General features: G+C 39.3%; 1 long non-coding RNA gene across 1 annotated transcript; it reads right to left on the reverse strand.

Annotated features, from left to right (window-relative positions):
* Nucleotides 1-12,610: 12,610 nt before the first annotated feature.
* LOC131808198 (uncharacterized) lies at nucleotides 12,611-18,043 on the reverse strand. Its single transcript, XR_009344721.1, has 3 exons — nucleotides 15,601-18,043; nucleotides 15,255-15,393; nucleotides 12,611-12,682 (listed from the first exon to the last, which is right to left on the reverse strand). It is a non-coding gene; the product is annotated as an uncharacterized LOC131808198 (long non-coding RNA).
* Nucleotides 18,044-18,167: the final 124 nt, after the last annotated feature.

An 18,167-nucleotide genomic window follows, 5' to 3' on the forward strand; every position in this document is an offset into this window, starting at 1 on the left:
TGAATGGGTCAACCGGGAAATTAAAGAAGAATTGAAAAAAATCATGGAAACAAATGGTAATGAAAATACAACGGTTCAAAATCTGTGGGACACAACAATGGCAGTCCTGAGAGGAAAATATATAGTGGTACAAGCCTTTCTCAAGAAACAAGAAAGGTCTCAGGTACACAACCTAACCCTACATCTAAAGGAGCTGGAGAAAGAACAAGAAAGAAACCCTAAGCCCAGCAGGAGAAGAGAAATCATAAAGATCAGAGCAGAAATCAATGAAATAGAAACCAAAAAAACAATAGAACAAATCAACGAAAGTAGGAGCGGGATCTTTGAAAGAATTAATAAAATTGATAAACCCCTGGCCAGACTTAAAAAAGAAAAGAGAAAGGACCCAAAAAAATAAAATCATGAATGAAAGAGGAGAGATCACAACTAACACCAAAGAAATACAAACAATTATAAGAACATACAATGAGCAACTCTACGCCAACAAATTTAACAGTCTGGAAGAAATGGATGCATTCCTAGAAACATATAAACGACCACAACTGAACCAGGAAGAAATAGAAAGCCTGAACAGACCCATAACCAGTAAGGAGATTGAAATAGTCATTAAAAATCTCCAAACAAACAAAAGCCCAGGGCCAGATGGCTTCCCGGGGGAATTCTACCAAACATTTAAAGAAGAACTAATTCCTATTCTCCTGAAACTGTTCCAAAAAATAGAAATGGAAGGAAAACTTCCAAACTCATTTTGTGAGGCCAGCATCACTTTGATCCCAAAACCAGACAAGGATCCCATCAAAAAAGAGAGCTATAGACCAATATCCTTGATGAACACAGATGCGAAAATACTCAACAAAATACTAGCCAATAGGATTCAACAGTACATTAAAAGGATTATTCACCATGACCAAGTGGGATTTATTCCAGGACTGCAAGGTTGGTTCAACATCCGCATCAGTCAATGTGATACAACACATCAATAAAAGAAAGAACAAGAACCATATGATACTCTCAATAGATGCTGAAAAAGCATTTGACAAAGTACAGCATCCCTTCCTGATCAAAACTCTTCAAAGTGTAGGGATAGAGGGCACATATCTCAATATCATCAAAGCCATCTATGAAAACCCCACCGCAAATATCATTCTCAATGGAGAAAAACTGAAAGCTTTTCTGCTAAGGTCAGGAACACGGCAGGGATGTCCATTATCACCACTGCTATTCAACATAGTACTAGAGGTCCTAGCCTCAGCAATCAGACAACAAAAGGAAATGAAAGGCATCCAAGTCAGCAAAGAAGAAGTCAAATTATCACTCTTCGCAGATGATATGATACTATATGTGGAAAACCCAAAAGACTCCACTCCAAAACTGCTAGAACTTGTACAGGAATTCAGTAAAGTGTCAGGATATAAAATCAATGTACAGAAATCAGTTGCATTTCTTTACACCAACAGCAAGATAGAAGAAAGAGAAATTAAGGAGTCAATCCCATTTACAATTGCACCCCAAACCATAAGATACCTAGGAATAAACCTAACCAAAGAGGCACAGAATCTATACTCAGAAAACTATAAAGTACTCATGAAAGAAATTGAGGAAGACACAAAGAAATGGAAAAATGTTCCATGCTCCTGGATTGGAAGAATAAATATTGTGAAAATGTCTGTGCTACCTAAAGCAAGCTACACATTTAATGCAATTCCTATCAAAGTACCATCCATCTTTTTCAAAGAAATGGAACAAATAATTCTAAAATTTATTTGGAACCAGAAAAGACCTCGAATAGCCAAAGGGATATTGAAAAAGAAAGCCAACGTTGGTGGCATCACAATTCCGGACTTCAAGCTCTATTACAAAGCTGTCATCATCAAGACAGCATGGGACTGGCACAAAAACAGACACATAGATCAATGGAACAGAATAGAGAGCCCAGAAATAGACCCTCAACTCTACAGTCAACTAATCTTCGACAAAGCAGCAAAGAATGTCCAATGGAAAAAAGACAGCCTCTTCAATAAATGGTGTTGGGAAAACTGGACAGCCACATGCAGAAAAATGACATTGGACCATTTCCTTACACCACACACAAAAATAGACTCAAAATGGATGAAGGACCTCAATGTGCAAAAGGAATCCATCAAAATCCTTGAGGAGAACACAGGCAACAACCTCTTCGACCTCAGCCGCAGCAACATCTTCCTAGGAACAACGCCAAAGGCAAGGGAAGCAAGGGCAAAAATGAACTATTGGGATTTCATCAAAATCAAAAGCTTTTGCACAGCAAAGGAAACAGTTAACAAAATCAAAAGAAACTGACAGAATGGGAGAAGATATTTGCCAATGACCTATCAGATAAAGGACTAGTGTCCAAAATCTATAAAGAACTTAGCAAACTCAACACCCAAAGAACAAATAATCCAATCAAGAAATGGGCAGAGGACATGAACAGACATTTCTGCAAAGAAGACATCCGGATGGCCAACAGACACATGAAAAAGTGCTCCATATCACTCGGCATCAGGGAAATACAAATCAAAACCACAATGAGATATCACCTCACACCAGTCAGAATGGCTAAAATCAACAAGTCAGGAAATGACAGATGCTGGCGAGGATGCGGAGAAAGGGGAACCCTCCTACACTGTTGGTAGGAATGCAAGCTGGTGCAGCCACTCTGTAAAACAGCATGGAGCTTCCTCAAAATGTTGAAAATAGAACTGCCCTATGACCCAGCAATTGCACTATTGGGTATTTACCCTAAAGATACAAACATAGTGATCCAAAGGGGCATGTACACCCGAATGTTTATAGCAGCAATGTCCACAATAGCCAAACTATGGAAAGAACCTAGATGTCCATTAACAGATGAATGGATCAAGAAGATGTGGTATATATACACAATGGAATACTATGCAGCCATCAAAAGAAATGAAATCTTGCCATTTGCGACAACATGGATGGAACTAGAGCGTATCATGCTTAGTGAAATAAGTCAAGCAGAGAAAGACAACTATCATATGATCTCCCTGATATGAGGAAGTGGTGATGCAACATGGGGGCCTAAGTGGGTAGGAGAAGAATCAATGAAACAAGATGGGATTGGGAGGGAGACAAACCATAAGTGACTCTTAATCTCACAAAACAAACTGAGGGTTGCTGGGGGGAGGGGGGTTGGGAGAAGGGGGTGGGATTATGGACATTGGGGTGGGTATGTGCTTTGGTGAGTGCTGTGAAGTGTGTAAACCTGGTGATTCACAGACCTGTACCCCTGGGGATCAAAATATATGTTTATAAAAAATTAAAAAAAATAAAAAAATGTTAAACATAAAAAAACTTTTAAAAAATCCTAAAAAATAAATAACATAATAGTAATTTAAAACAGTAACAATGTAAGGGATATACTAACATCCATAGCATTAAAGAAGATTAGCTTTGTGAACTGTAATTATTTTTTAGTTATTTGGTGTCACATAAGGCATCAGAAAAAAGTCTTATGTGGGGCTTCTTCATATCTTATGATGACAAGTTAAAAGCGGAACTTCAACTTTGCCTCATCAAGATTCCACAAGGAGGAAAAAGTTTCAAAACTCTGTAGTCAAACATCTTCAATCAAAATGGAATTTTTAAAAAAGAAAGAGAATGAAGAAAATTACTTGGAAGACTATATATAAAAATTCCAAATAACAGAATTCGTAGTGCTTTAAGAAGAAAAAAATTTTTTTTATAATTTTGAGTTAATGGGAACTTGAGTTTGAAACAAAAATAGGTCACAGTAGTTGTTTTAGATATCAGTCATTCTCAATAATAGATCAAGCTATGGATCCTATGTGGAAAGTTCCTTTTAGAAGTGAGTTTTAAAAATATTTTACTGAATTATAAAATACTGTGTTCAAAAGGGGTCATAAGATTTTTTAATGTGCCACTTCTGCATCAGGCATTTGGACATGTAAGATCACAAGCCCTTCTTACAATGACAGCAATGGTGAATGGTTTACTAAGAGTTTTTCAGTTGTTTCTGCTAGTTCACATATGAGTCTGCTGAAGAACTATTTATAGAATGGAAATTCAGTGAAGGAAAGACCCTTGCAACCAGTGATGGAACATGCATGGCTAAGGTCAGGAATGGATGAGGTGCTCACAAGCATGCAACTTTTGTGCAAATCCTGTAATTGTGTATTCAAAAAGTTAAAAAAAAAAGAGCAATGAGTAATGTAAGAAAGTTACTGGTCTGAAGTAGATAGATTGTGGGCCATGTCCATTGTCTTCTTTAATCACAGCAGACTACAAGACCTGCAAGAGATTTACAGAACTCTCGTTGAGTTTTAAGAGTTTATATATAATTTGCATGGCAGTCTTTTTATTATGAGCCTTTTGCAAATATTTTCTCCCAGTCTGTAGTTTTTTTTTCTCTTTCTTTTGGCAGTATCTTTTACAGAGCAGAAGTTTTTGGTTTTAACGAAGCCCAGTTTATCAAGTATTTTTTTCATAGATCATGCCTTTGGTATTGTATCTAAAAAGTCATACCCATGCCCAAGATCACCTAGATTTTTCTCCTATTTTATCTTTAAGGCGTTTCATATTTTTCCTTTTATATTTAGGTCAAGGTCAATTTTGAGATAATTTTTGTGGAGAGTGTGAGGTTTATATATAGATTTTATTTTTTTTGCATGTGGATGTCCAGTTGTTGCAACACCATTTGTTGAAAAGATTATCTTTAGTCCATTTTATTACCTTTGCTATTTTGTCAAAGATAAGTTGAATTTATTTATGTGGGTCTATTTCTGAGTTTTCTATTTTTTTTCCACTGATACATTTGTCTATTCTTTCACAAGTACTGTACTCTCTTGATTATAGTTTTATAGTAAGTCTTCAAGTCTGTTAACATCAGACCTCCCTGTTTGTTCTCTTCTAAAATTGTGTTGACTATTCTAGGTCTTTTACCTCTCCATAAAAACTTTAGAATCAATCTTTTAATATCCACTATATAACTTGTTAAGATTTTTTTTAATTGGGATTGCACTGAATCTAAAGATCAAGTTGGGGGGATGCCTGGGTGGCTCAGTAGGTTAAGCCACTGCCTTTGGCTCAGGTCATGATCCCAGCGTCTGGGATCTAGTCCCACATCAGGCCCTTTGCTCAGCCGGGAGCCTGCTTCTCTCTCTACCTCTGCCTGCCACTTTGCCTGCTTGTGCACTTGAGCACGCTCTCTGACAAATAAACAAAATCTTAAAAAAAAATTAAAGATCAAGTTGGGAAGAACTGACATCTTGACAATATTGGGTTTCCTATTCATGAACATGGGCCAGCTTTTTATTTATATAGTTCTTTAATTTCTTTCATCAGTCTTATAGTTTTGTGCATATAGTTCTTCTATATATTCCATTAGATTTATGCTTATATAATTTTTTGAATGCTATAAGTGTATCATGTTTTTAATTTCACTTTCCACTTATGCATTGCTGGTATGTAGAAAAGTGGTCAACTTTTGTATATTAATTTTAAATTTTTCAACCTGGCTATTATTGCTTATTAACACCAGGAGATTTTTTTTTTTTTTTGGTCTATTCCTTCAGATTTTCTACATAGACCATCATGTCATACACAAAGCAAAACCAAAAACAAATCAGTTTCATTTCTTTCCAGTTTGTTTACCTTCTATTTCCTTTTCTCATTTTATTGCCTTAGCTAGGATGTCTATAATGTTGAAAGTGATAAGAGTGGTGAAAAGGGACAGATTTGCCCTTTTTCTCATCATTGTGGGAAACCTCCTAGGTTCTCACCATTAAATGCAAAGTTAGCTATAGGATTTTTGGTAGATTATCAAGTTGAGGACGTTTCATCTGTTTCTAGATGACAGAGGTTTTTTGTTTTTGTTTTTGTTTTTGTTTTAATCAAGATCAGATGTTGGATTTTGTCTGACTTTTTCCCCTGCTATCTATTGAGATGATCATGCGATTTTTAAATTTAGCTTGTTGATGTGAAGGATTATATTAATAATTTTCAAAAGTTGAACCAGTCTTGCATACTTAGAATAAATTCCGCTTGGATATGGTGTATGGGTTTGATCTGCTAATGCTTTTTGAGAATTTTTGCATCTATGTTCATGAGAGATACTCGTTTATAGTTTTCTTGTAATATCATTGCCTGGTTTTGTAATCATTGTAATGCCAGTCTCATAGAATGAGTCAAAGTCTTCTCTCTCTTTCTACTCTTGGAAGAGATTTTAGAGAATTGGTATAATTTCTTCTTAAATGTTTGGTGGAATTCACTAATGAATCCATATAGGTCTGGTGCTTTCTGTTTTAGAAAGCTGTTAATTATATAAAAGCTGTTAATATACAGTGAAATATACATTTATAACTAATTCAAATTTTATAGATGTAGGTCTATTCCAGTTGTCTATTTCTTCCTGTGTGAGTTTTGGCACATTTCAAGGAATTGGTTCATTTCATCTAGGTTATCAAATTTGTGGGCTTAGAGTTGTTCATAGTATTTCTTTATTCTCCTTTCAATATCCATGAGGTTAGTAGTAGTAATGATCCCTCTTTCATTTTTTATATTAGTAATTTGTCTTCTCCTTTTTTTAAAACATCAACCTTACTAGAAGATTATCGATTTTATTATTTTTGAAGAATTAATGTTTTATTTTGTTGATTATTCTTTGTTGATTTTATGCTTTTAATTTTATTGATTTCTGTTGATATTTTTATTATTTCTTCTGTTTACTTTTTTTTTTAAAGATTTTATTTATTTATTTGAGAGACAGCATGAGCGAGGAGAAGGTCAGAGGGAGAAGCAGACTCCCCATGGAGCTGGGAGCCCCATGCGGGACTCGATCCCTTGACTCCGGGATCATGACCTGAGCCAAAGGCAGTCGTCCAACCAACTGAGCCACCCAGTCGTCCCTCTTCTGTTTACTTTTGATTTAATTTTCTTCTTCTAGTTTCTGGGGGTGGAATCCTAGATTATAGATTTTAGATCATTCTTATTTTTTAGATATATGCATTCAAAGCTATAAAATTTCCTCTAAGCTACTGCTTTCCCTGTAACTCAGAAATTTTAATGTTATATTTTTTCACTTTCATTTCATTCGAAATATTTTAAAAATTTTTCTTGAAATTTCTTCTTAACCCATATGTTAACTGGAAGAGTGCTGTTTAATCTCCAGATATTTTGGGGGATTTTCTAGCTTCTCATTATTGATTTCTAGTTTAATTCTGAAAGTGTTCTTTATATGATTTCTTGTTCTTTTAAATTTATTAAGGTGTGCATTATGGCCCAGAATGTGGTCTATTTTGGTGAATGTTCCATGTGGGCTTGAGAAGAATGTGAAACCTGCTGTTGTTGGATGAAGTAATCAATGGATGTCAATTACATCCAGTTGATTGATGGTGCTCCTGAGTTCAACGATGTCTTTACTGATTTTCTGCCTGTTAGATCTTCGCATTTCTGAGACACAGATATTGAAATCTCCAACTATAATAATGAGCTCATCTCTTTCTTCTTGCAATTCTATCAGCTTTTGCCTCACGTTTTTTGACACTCTGTTATTAGGCACAAACACATTAAGGCCTGTTATGTCTTCCTAGAGCATTGACTCCTTTATAATTATGTAATGTCCATCTTTATTCCTGGTAACTTTCATTGCTCGAAGTCCGAGCTATGTAAAATTAATCTAACTATTCCTGTTTTCTTTTTATTAGTGTTACAGTGGTATATATTTCTTCATTTCTTTCCTTTTAATCTATATTAACTTCATATTTTAAGTGTATTTCTTATAGACAACGTATAGTTGAGTCTCACTTTCTGATCCTCTCTGACAATCTTTGTCTTTTAATTGGTATATTTAAACCCTTGGTGTTTAAAGTGATTATTGATATAGCTGGATGGATATCAACCATATTTGTTATGGTTTATGGTTTTCTACTACTGCCCTTGTTTTTTGCTCATATTTTTGTTCTCCACTCTGTTTCTGACATTTGTGATTTTTATTTAGCATTTTAGATATCTCCGTTTTCTTTGCTTTCTTAGCATATCCGTTGTAGATTTTTCCTGGTTGCTCTACAGTGAAATATACATTTATAACTAATTCAAATTCATTTTCAAACAATGGTGCATGGTTAGGGCAAATATCTTGAAATAACAGAATAATCCTTATTCTTTCCCTCCATCACTTGATCCCTTGTATCATTCATTGCTCATTGCTGTCATTCATATATGTATGTTTGTATGTATGTATGTACCTACATCTATATCTATATATGAATACATACATGTTAGAAATTGGATCTACATATAGATATAGCATCAGAGAAGGAATAAGTGAAGGTTAAATAAAAACTTTCATCTTTCTTATTCTTAATTGATTTAACAGGTGACAGTTAGCAATTTCTCCTATCAAAAATTTGGAAGTCCCTGATATCTATATACCACTATGAGTGATGATGTGATAGCTCTTTATCTTGGAGAGAGGAAAGAAACCGGGCTTTTTGTAAATGAGGAAATGAAGGCACATGGGGTTTGTGACATTCTCCTAATCGTGCATATCAGCAGAAGAGCCAGAAATGACTTCTACTTCCTTTGAGCCCTAGTTTTGGGCTCAATTCATTTATAGTTCTGGAACCAGAGATTGTTGCTTAGGAAGGAAAAATAAAAAGTGATTTGCTATATGGAAAAAGGAGCCCTTGTTTTAACTTCAGGGTCTCTGGGGTTTCCTTTAAATAGAAAGAGAAAAGAGTGCATGTTTTAAAAACAACACAAAACAAAACACCTTTGAACCATGACATTTTGAAGTTGGTGATCACCAGTAGTATAATACCCCAAAGGTCTGACCAAAGATTTCTTCATGAAAACTAGTTAAAGTGATTAATCAAAGACAAAATTGCATCTATCAAATACTTTGTGAATACTAATAAAATATGGATAACAAAATAAAAAATACATTCTATTTGATTGTAATAAGTTCTTCAGCTTGATTTATGTACTTTACTAACACCAGGTTTGGGATCATATAGAGAGTTACTAGATGCTTCTCATCTTTCATTCCTAAAGCACACTTGTTCTTTTATAGACAGAACTCTGAATGATAAGCCTGGATTCCTTGACTGTAGGTTCATATCTATGGATAGGTTATGAAATCTGATCTGGGAGTTCTTGAAGATGGGTGCTGTACTACATAAATAATTTCCTGGGATATCAAGACAGGATGGAAATACAGCCTGTTTTCCTCTCCCCTTCCCTCCTTGTTTGTTGTTTGAACACAGCTCTCCTCACTCCTCAAACTCTCACTTTACTCAGAAACACTCAAGTCTTCTCTAATAGTTATTAAAGGATTCAAGGATATGGTAAGTGACGTTTAGACGAAGTGGTTAAATACCACATTAATCATTATTGTGGATAAGATCCACCAATGAATGTTAAAACTAATGGGTGAAAATTTGAAGTGCAACAAAATTTTATAGTTTTGAAGTATCTCTCCCCACCCCCAGATATTAACTTCAGGCAATCAAGGTTCACATCACCTGTGACAAGGCACCTTGACATCACAAATCCTTGATAGATTCAGTATCTTTTCCTTATCAAAAATGTGTAACCTCATGGAAATAAAGAGAAAACATTAGAGCAAACTATATCAAGGAACATTTCTTTTGATGGCTGCATAGTATTCCATTGTGTATATATACCACATCTTCTTGATCCATTCATCTGTTGATGGACATCTAGGTTCTTTCCATAATTTGGCTATTGTGGACATTGCTGCTATAAACATTCGGGTGCACGTGCCCCTTTGGATCACTACATTTGTATCTTTAGGGTGAATGCCCAATAGTGCAATTGCTGGGTCATAGGGCAGTTCTATTTTCAACATTTTGAGGAACCTCCATGCTGTTTTCCAGAGTGGCTGCACCAGCTTGCATTCCCATCAACAGTGTAGGAGGGTTCCCCTTTCTCCGCATCCTCGCCAGCATCTGTCATTTCCTGACTTGTTGATTTTAGCCATTCTGACTGGTGTGAGGTGACATCGAACATTCTACAAAATTAACCATCAGTACTCTTCAAAAGTGGCAAAGTCATGAAAGGTAAGGGAACACTGAGAAACTGTCATAGATTGGGTGAAATTAAGGAGAAAGAATAACTAAATACAATGTGGAATTCTGAATAGGTTACTGGAACAGAAAAGGAGCATCAGAAGAAGAAGTGATAAAATTTGAGCAAGGTCTGTAGTTTATTTAATAGCATTGTACCTGTGTTAATTTTATAGATTTGATTTTCATAGTGTAGGTAAATACTAAGATGATAACATAGAAAGAATTCATGAGGGGTCTACAGGATCTCTTTGTACTATGTTTGCAAAGTTTTGTAAGTTTAAAATGAGCTCAGAACAAACAAAAAAAGGAAGAAACAGAGAGAGAAACCAAGAAATAGACTCTTAACTGTAGAGAAAAAGCTATGTTTACCGGGGATGGGGGTGGGATGGAGGATGGGTTAAATAGGTGATGGGGATTAGGGAGTGCATTTATCCTGATGAGCACTGAGTAATATATAGAACTGCTGAATCACTGTATTATACACCTGAAACTAATATAACCCTGCATGTTAACTATACTGGAATTAAAATTTAAAAAATAGCTCAAAATAAAAAGTTAAAAAATTTGTTGCACTCAATTTTTAACACCTCAAAGGACTATTTTTTCCACTCCTTTAATAATTTTTGTCATCCTACTCAAGAACTCGATATTTTTGGACATAATATTCTAATGAGAATATGACTAATGCAAATGATGGATGGAAACATTTTGAAAGAAAATAAAAAATATTATACCAAGTCAGGGTTGTAATCTCAAATTCTCATGCTGCTTTTTGAAAGTTTAATTTATACCCTGTTTTCTGTTTCAAGTACATTCTCGTGGGGTTGTGAACTAACATAGTTTATGATAGGTATGGGATTTAACTTAGAAATTCTTCTTTTGAATATTTTCTGGAATGGAGGGACTCACTATTCACAGCTAAATGTTTGACAATGTGGCTGAAATTCTTATTCCTTGGGGACTTCAGAATCTATTGCTTGTAGATTACTTTAAATGCTTAAACATTTGGAATTTGGTTTTGTAGGCTTTCCTTACTTAAGAATTGTTTAAAAGCAAATGAGATATTGCAAGTTCAAAAAATAAAATGATATATAAAATTTTGAGTGTTATCATTTGTAGTTAGCCATAAATATGGGTCATTATGAAGTCCTAGAGGAAGTACCAACCCAATCCATGTTTCTCCATCTTCCCTCTGCATAGGAATCTTCCACGAATTTTGTTAAAAAGCAAAGTTTGATTTAGCAGGTGTCTGGTGGATCCTGAGATCTGCATTTCCAAGCAGCTCTCAAAGGATGCCATGTTTCTGGCCCATGGATGACATTTTCGGTAACGAGGACCTAAATAGTTAGAATGGAAATGGTACATACGAGTCCTGCCTACCTCACGTGTAAATTTTCAAAGAAGAGATTTAATATTAAACAAGTGACATATTTAGGTAGCTGAAGGCAGTACAGCCATCATAAACATTTGAGGAAATCTCTTCAGTGACTTGAACTCTGGGGACAGAGTGCTACAGGTGACGCAGCACACACCTCAAAGTCAGATAATGCCTGAGCAGAAGGGGTGGAGACTGGATTCAGTCTGAGATTAAGCTGAACCAGACAAGGGCAGATAGCGTGGGAAGGAACCACTTTCAGGTGGTCAGAAATTCCCCCCCCCCAAAGAGGATGTCTACCACGGCCACCAGGGGGCGCGCTACCACCGCTTTTCAAGGTCTGCTGTGCGGACTGCCCCCCAGCCGTGCTGGCTGGTGGTCTGGGGAACGAAATGAGATAAGGAAATGAATAAAGCACTGTACCCCCTTGGGGCCACTAACTTACAGCCTGACACCTGGTCTCTGGGGGGACAAGGGCTTGGTGATGGGTCATGTCTGAACAACTCTTAGGATGTTACACTTGGCAGTTGAACTGGGCTTTGAGTGGACTCTGATCTACAGTTCGATTCCCAGTGCTGGGGAAGAGGGGTTTGCTGTGATTACCCTCATTACCCATAACACAGGGTTACTCAAGGATGAAGAGGGACAGGCTGGCATCTCTTTCTTTTGCCTGTTTGTATTTTCAAAACACCGCCTTGCTGCAAACAACCTTCTGAGGAAGGGCTGGCAGCATTTTTCTAGTTACCATGAGGACATGGAGTAACACGGAAGAAATGCCTGCACCTTAGATCTACAGCCAAATTCAAATCAGAAGTCCAGCTTCCTGCTCTACCAGCTGAGGCTGAGCACCTGGGTGGGCTGCCTGTCCTCTAACATCCAAGGCTCCTCAGAGACAAGCCTCAGGGCACAGGGCAGCCAGAAACTCTTGGGCAAAGTGGCCTGGAGCCCCTCACCCAGCCTTCTGCTCGGTCCTGCCAAAGTCAAACCATGTCAGTTCCTCTAATTTAAGTCAACTGTCTTAACTACTTACATATGAACAGATTCTTTTAATTCTTCCTTATTTTTTCAATTAAAAAAAATAGGACATGCTGATGCCAGAAAAATAATTCCAAGAATATAAAACAGTATAAAATAAAAAGTGAAAGTGCCTCTTTATTCACTGATCTCCATCCAAAGTCCTGTAATCCCACCTCTAGGAGTAACCATTGTCAGCCATCTAAAAAAATATATATTTTTATGTAAGTATATTTTTTATATTTATATATGTTTATATATTACATATATTTATATCTATCTGTATAAATGTAGAGAGATCGATATATTTTATGTCATCCAGATTTATATCTATATATATTTTGACATCTATTTGCCTATTCAGAGACACATATGATCTTGCTTAACTTGACAAAAAAGACATAACACAGTTCATAACACAGCTTGCTTTTGCTATTTAAGACATATACCATATTTATCAGGATGAGGCCTTGAGATACAAAAATGATAAAACATTTTATAGATCTATTTTCTTGATTAAAAACATGAGATTCTTAAGCTTATTATTGATATGTTAACAAAAATAAGCCCCCAGGGCCGTCCTTGCCATACTCAGTGTCTTGTGTGCCCAAGTTTCCATCAACAAAATAAAACTAGTGGGGTTTATGTGTTTTTTGATTATTTTTGTAAAAGATTTTATTTATTTATTTGACGGAGAGAGACACAGTGAGAGAGGGAATACAAGCAGGGGCAGTAGAAGAGGGAGAAGCAGGCTTCCTGCCCAGCGATATGGGGCTCCATCCCAGGACGCTGGGATCATGACCTGAGCCAAAGGCAGAGGCTTAACCCACTGAGCCACCCAGGCGCCCCTCTGATGATGATGATGATGATGATGATGATGATGATGATGATGATTTTTTGAGAGAGAGAGCAAACAAGTGTGCTGGTGGAAAGGGGAAGAAGGAGAGGGAGAGAATCACAAGCAGACTCTGGGCTGAGTGTGGAGTCCAACACAGGGCTCAATCTCAAGACCCTGAGATCATGACCTGAGCTGAAATTAAGAGTTAGACGCTTAACCGACTGAGCCACCCAGGTGCCCCTGTAAGAGTTACTTTTATTTGTGATACAACTTTTGTGAAACAGAAGATAGATATAGCCATAGTTATAGGGTGTGTTTGTGTACCCTGTCTTTATTTCTTCCAAACATCCCAAACAAGTCAATTAAAAATATTGACAAAAAGGCGCAAGGTAATAGATTTTTCATTTTTAGATTTGCCCTCCAGGATCCACCAAAAATACAGGCCAAGCTGTATTCCCTAGAACAGCAGACATCAAACCTTAACACAGAAGAACCCCTGAGAGCTTGTGTATACATTTCTAACAATCTCTCTTATACTTTCTAAGTCCACTGACATTTGATTGAAAGGCTGTTCCATGGCTCTGTCAAGGACTGGGTGGGAATCTCTCCTGATAATACCTTTTCTACTTAACTCTCATTTAGAAGAAAAAGAGGGGGAGGAAGAATTCACAAGAAGTGGGTTGTGCTTTTTCCATTCCAAGCTGCGTCCAAAGCTTATGCACATCTGAGGGCTTCTTCTAGGCTTGTCTTTAAAATCTCGACCCCCGAAGTTTGCTGGTTGATTTGTTGTCCTGCAGTTACCCTGGGGTAGTGTAACCGGTTTGAGAAGCAGCCTGTGACTGTTTCAATTTCAGCTGAAGTTCCTTATAAAACTAGCCAATCTGGGAGGTCATTTGTCTCTGATCCAGAGGCAATGATTTGATATTCTTGGCTTACACTAAACTTGGAAGGGAACTGAAGCCTCAGGTAAAAACAATACACACCTACGCAGCATGAAAAAAATAAATCACAGCTCTACACACCCGGGTGGACAGATCCCACAGAAGGAAGCATCCATTTACCTGAAGTTCAAGGACAGGCAACAAGGACCTGTAAAGGGTTGTTTTCAGAGGGTTACTGCCTACTGGAGGGTTGGTACAAGGAATCTTCTGGGTGGTGGGGGTGGGAGAGGAGGTGATCAGGAAATCTTCTAATTCGAGATGTGGAACCTATGTAGGGTGTACATATGTACATACATACATACAATCATTGTGCTCCATGCTTCAGCTGCATGCATTTTACTGTATGTATATTATAATACCTACTTTTTTAAAAAAAAGATGGTGGGGGGGCGCCTGGGTGGCTCAGTGGGTTGGGCCGCTGCCTTCGGCTCAGGTCATGATATCAGAGTCCTGGGATCGAGTCCCGCATCGGGCTCTCTGCTCAGCGGAGAGCCTGCTTCCCTCTCTCTCTCTGCCTGTCTCTCCATCTACTTGTGATTTCTCTCTGTCAAATAAATAAATAAAATCTTTAAAAAAAAAAAAAAAAGATGGTGGGTGGCATAGTCTGTTAAGCATCTGACTCTTGGGTTGAGCTCAGGTCATGATCTCAGGGTTGTTGAGATCCAGCCCCATGTCAGACTCTGTGCTCAGCTCAGAGTCTGCTTAAGAATCTCTTTCCCTTTCCCTCTGACTCTTCCACTCACATGCGTGCAGGCTGGCTCTCAAATAAATAAAGAAATCTTAAGAAAAAAAAGAGGATGGGCAGCTGTGAGTATGACAGTGTTCCACCAGGGAAAGAAAAAGACCTACAGCCATATTCACGTAGTGAGTCCAAATTGCCAAACAAAAGCAGGCAGTTGGGAAAAAGGAAAATAAAAAAAATTGGAAACTATCATAAAACGAGCAGTTTCACTTAATTCTTTCTTAACATTTAAGGTAACATGAGCCCCACGTACCGACAGGGTGCTCCCAAATGCCTCTGGATGCAGAGTGTGGACTCACACACATACAGGAGTGATAATTTGTGTTCTTCAAAATGCTGACGGCTCAGGAAGAGTCTAAAGGAGCAGTTTTACTGGCTTTTAAGAAAGGTAGCTGATAAGAACAAGAGGGAGAGCAAGAGTCAGGCTTTCCAGGGTGAAGTTGGGGTTTTGTCCAAACCTGGGGGACTGCACGTGCACAAGGTGACATGTCTGCAGGTGAAGGGCTACAGGTCAGTTTGGTCAGTGCCACAGATTACTGAGTCAGGTGTGACAGGAGGCCTGGGTGGTTGTCTCTAGGCACATGGCAGGAGTACTATACCTGAGGACTGGTCCAGAAACATTCCACGGAAGAGTTTCTCCTTTTTATTTCCTCATCTGCCAACATTTGGCCTTCCTGTGCTTAGAAGTTTTCTGTGAGGGGTGCCTGGCTGGGTCAGTTCGTAGAGCACATGACTCTTAATCTTGGGGTTCAAACTCCTTGTTGGGTATAGAGCTTCCTTAACAAGAATATGGTAAAAGAGATGTAAAAAGGTTTTCTGTTCACCTCTGGTGGTCTTCTCTTTTTGCTTGGGCCATGTCTCCCTGTGTTCGAGGGCAGCCCTGGTAAGTAACCTCAGCCAGCAAGTGGCACATGATTTTCTTGTTGCTTCCCTTCCTTCCTTCTCAGCCGGTGGTTTGTCTGACACAACTGGCATTGTCTGGTGTTATGGAGATAGGACCTTGCTCTGTTGTGGAAACTGCTGTTAGGTCTGGGTGCTGTGGGCGAGGGGAGGCTGGAGACCTGGAAAGAACGCAGGAGGGCCCGGGAGCTGCTGGTTTTCTGGGTGCAGATAAGGCTCCGCTCACTAGCTGACGTAAGAGCTCTCCTGGGCTGAGCATGAGCGAATGTGGTCATGGGAGGCCTTTAATTTTTGTTATAAAGGCAGAGCTAGGAGAAAGATGAATCACTTTTGTGCCCCCGCATCAGGCCCAAAGTCTTTACACAGAATGAAAATTGGAATGTGGATGGGAGGTGAAAACGGGCCATGCACAGTGACCCCCAGCACCTAGCCCTGCGTGAGGAGGTGCCTGGCTCATTCCTGGAAGGGTAAAGGCCCCAGCGTATCTCGGGCTGATGCCTCTCTTTCCAAGAAAGCTGAACTTCAGACTGACATAGCAGGGCCTGGAATTTTCTCCCTATGGCTCCCGGCACAAAAATGTGAGATAAAATACAAGCAGATTAAGAAATAAAAGGCAAAAGCTACCTCAGGATTGATGACGATCCTGATGGTGAAAGATAAGTAGCACATTAATGATTTCAGCTCCTGGTTCTAACAAAATTCAATTGTGGGAAGCGGGGAGCTTCTGAAAACTGGGAGAGAACAGGTAGGACAGAAATAGCTGTTTTCCTTCGAAGAGGAGCCCACTGGGATCTGCCTGTCTTCCCCATTGCTGACAGAGGACTTAGGAGTTCCCCACTCCCCAACCTCCAAAGGTGCCTTTTGAAGAAGAGGGTCTTACCTGACCCTAGAAGAAACCTTCCCTCTCCTTCCTGCAGAGAAGCCATTACCTCGGGGTGGTGTGTGTGTGGGGGGGGGGCATGCAGTGAGGTACCCACCTGCCTAAGGTTCTATCAGGCCTGGGAACATATTGCCCCATTTTTCTTCCTGGGTGGTGACTGGCTGCTCAGGGGTCTTTGTTTTACTTCAATACTGTCTTTGCTCTGAAATGTCACAGTGAATATTAACTCAAAAGTCATTTCTATGGGCCACAGGAGTGAGCTCTTTCCCTCTCTCTCCCTTCTGCCCTGTTTCTGCCTCACACTTGCCACAGGTGCTGGGAAGATTTCTAGGGAATCAACAGTTCCTGGTCCCTACTCCCTGCTTCCTCTCCATACCTCTCCCCATCCCACGATCATACAATTTCTGGTGCCTGTGGCCATTTCCCCCTGAGCTCGTGTTTGTTCCCCAGCCCAATTAGTTCCAGCTTCCCTCTTTCATTTTTATTTTTCCTATTTACACTATTGGAGTGTCTTCCCTAGTTAGCTGAAGGAAAAGCAATGTGTTCTGCGCCCCTAACCTTCCATTTTTGTGTCTCTGAACATTTGAGGGAGGTAACACCACTGGAGAAGCCCCCCCCCCCCCCTCACCCCCAACTCCAGCCTAGAGGAACTTACATAGTTTTAAATCCTCCTCAGTAGCTGGGAACCAAAGCAAAAGGACAACCACACTGCCGTCATAGGAAGGGATTCTGTGTGTCTGGGAAGATGCCAAGCTGAGAACAGGAGTAAGTAAAAGACATGCCCAAGAAGCAGTCTTCCTGTCTCTGTGAGTGAAATAGTCCCTCTCTGGAAAGGAAGCCACCTTTGAAGGTTTGCTTTGTCCTTTTCGTGACCCTGCTGTCCCCAGGTGGTGTTCAGGGTCATGCTGTGGGCTAGATTCCCCCACAGGTGCGGACACACTTGGACTTTGGGTGCTCCCGAACCTAGAACTGGAGAAACCTTCTTCTTGCTCACCTGTATAGACGTCTGTGGCGGAGTATTCTCATAGGAGACAGTCACACACACAGGTCCCCAGTTTCCAGATGATCCTCTTTTGAACCTGCCCTTTTTTTCCCCAGCCCCAACGCAAGGGCATCATCTTAGGGCTGTTTATCTGTCGTCCAGCCCACAGACCTAGGGAGGCACGTGGAAGCCTGAGGAGGGATGGTGGGTGGTTCTGAGACCACTAGGTGTCCTCTTTAAATGGGCACCTTCTGCAGGGCTGTGGGCCGGGCCAGACTCTAGGACAGTTACCTGGAGCCAGACCGGGTGGCCTGTAGGTGAGGGCAGGAACTGGGAGCAGAGGAATGGAGGAACTGGGGCTGTGACCTCAGGGGGGTAGGGGCAGGGTGATGCTCCCTGCGGGA

The sequence above is a fragment of the Mustela lutreola genome, chromosome 9 (genome assembly GCF_030435805.1).
Source record: "Mustela lutreola isolate mMusLut2 chromosome 9, mMusLut2.pri, whole genome shotgun sequence".
In the NCBI taxonomy this organism is placed as follows: domain Eukaryota; kingdom Metazoa; phylum Chordata; class Mammalia; order Carnivora; family Mustelidae; genus Mustela; species Mustela lutreola.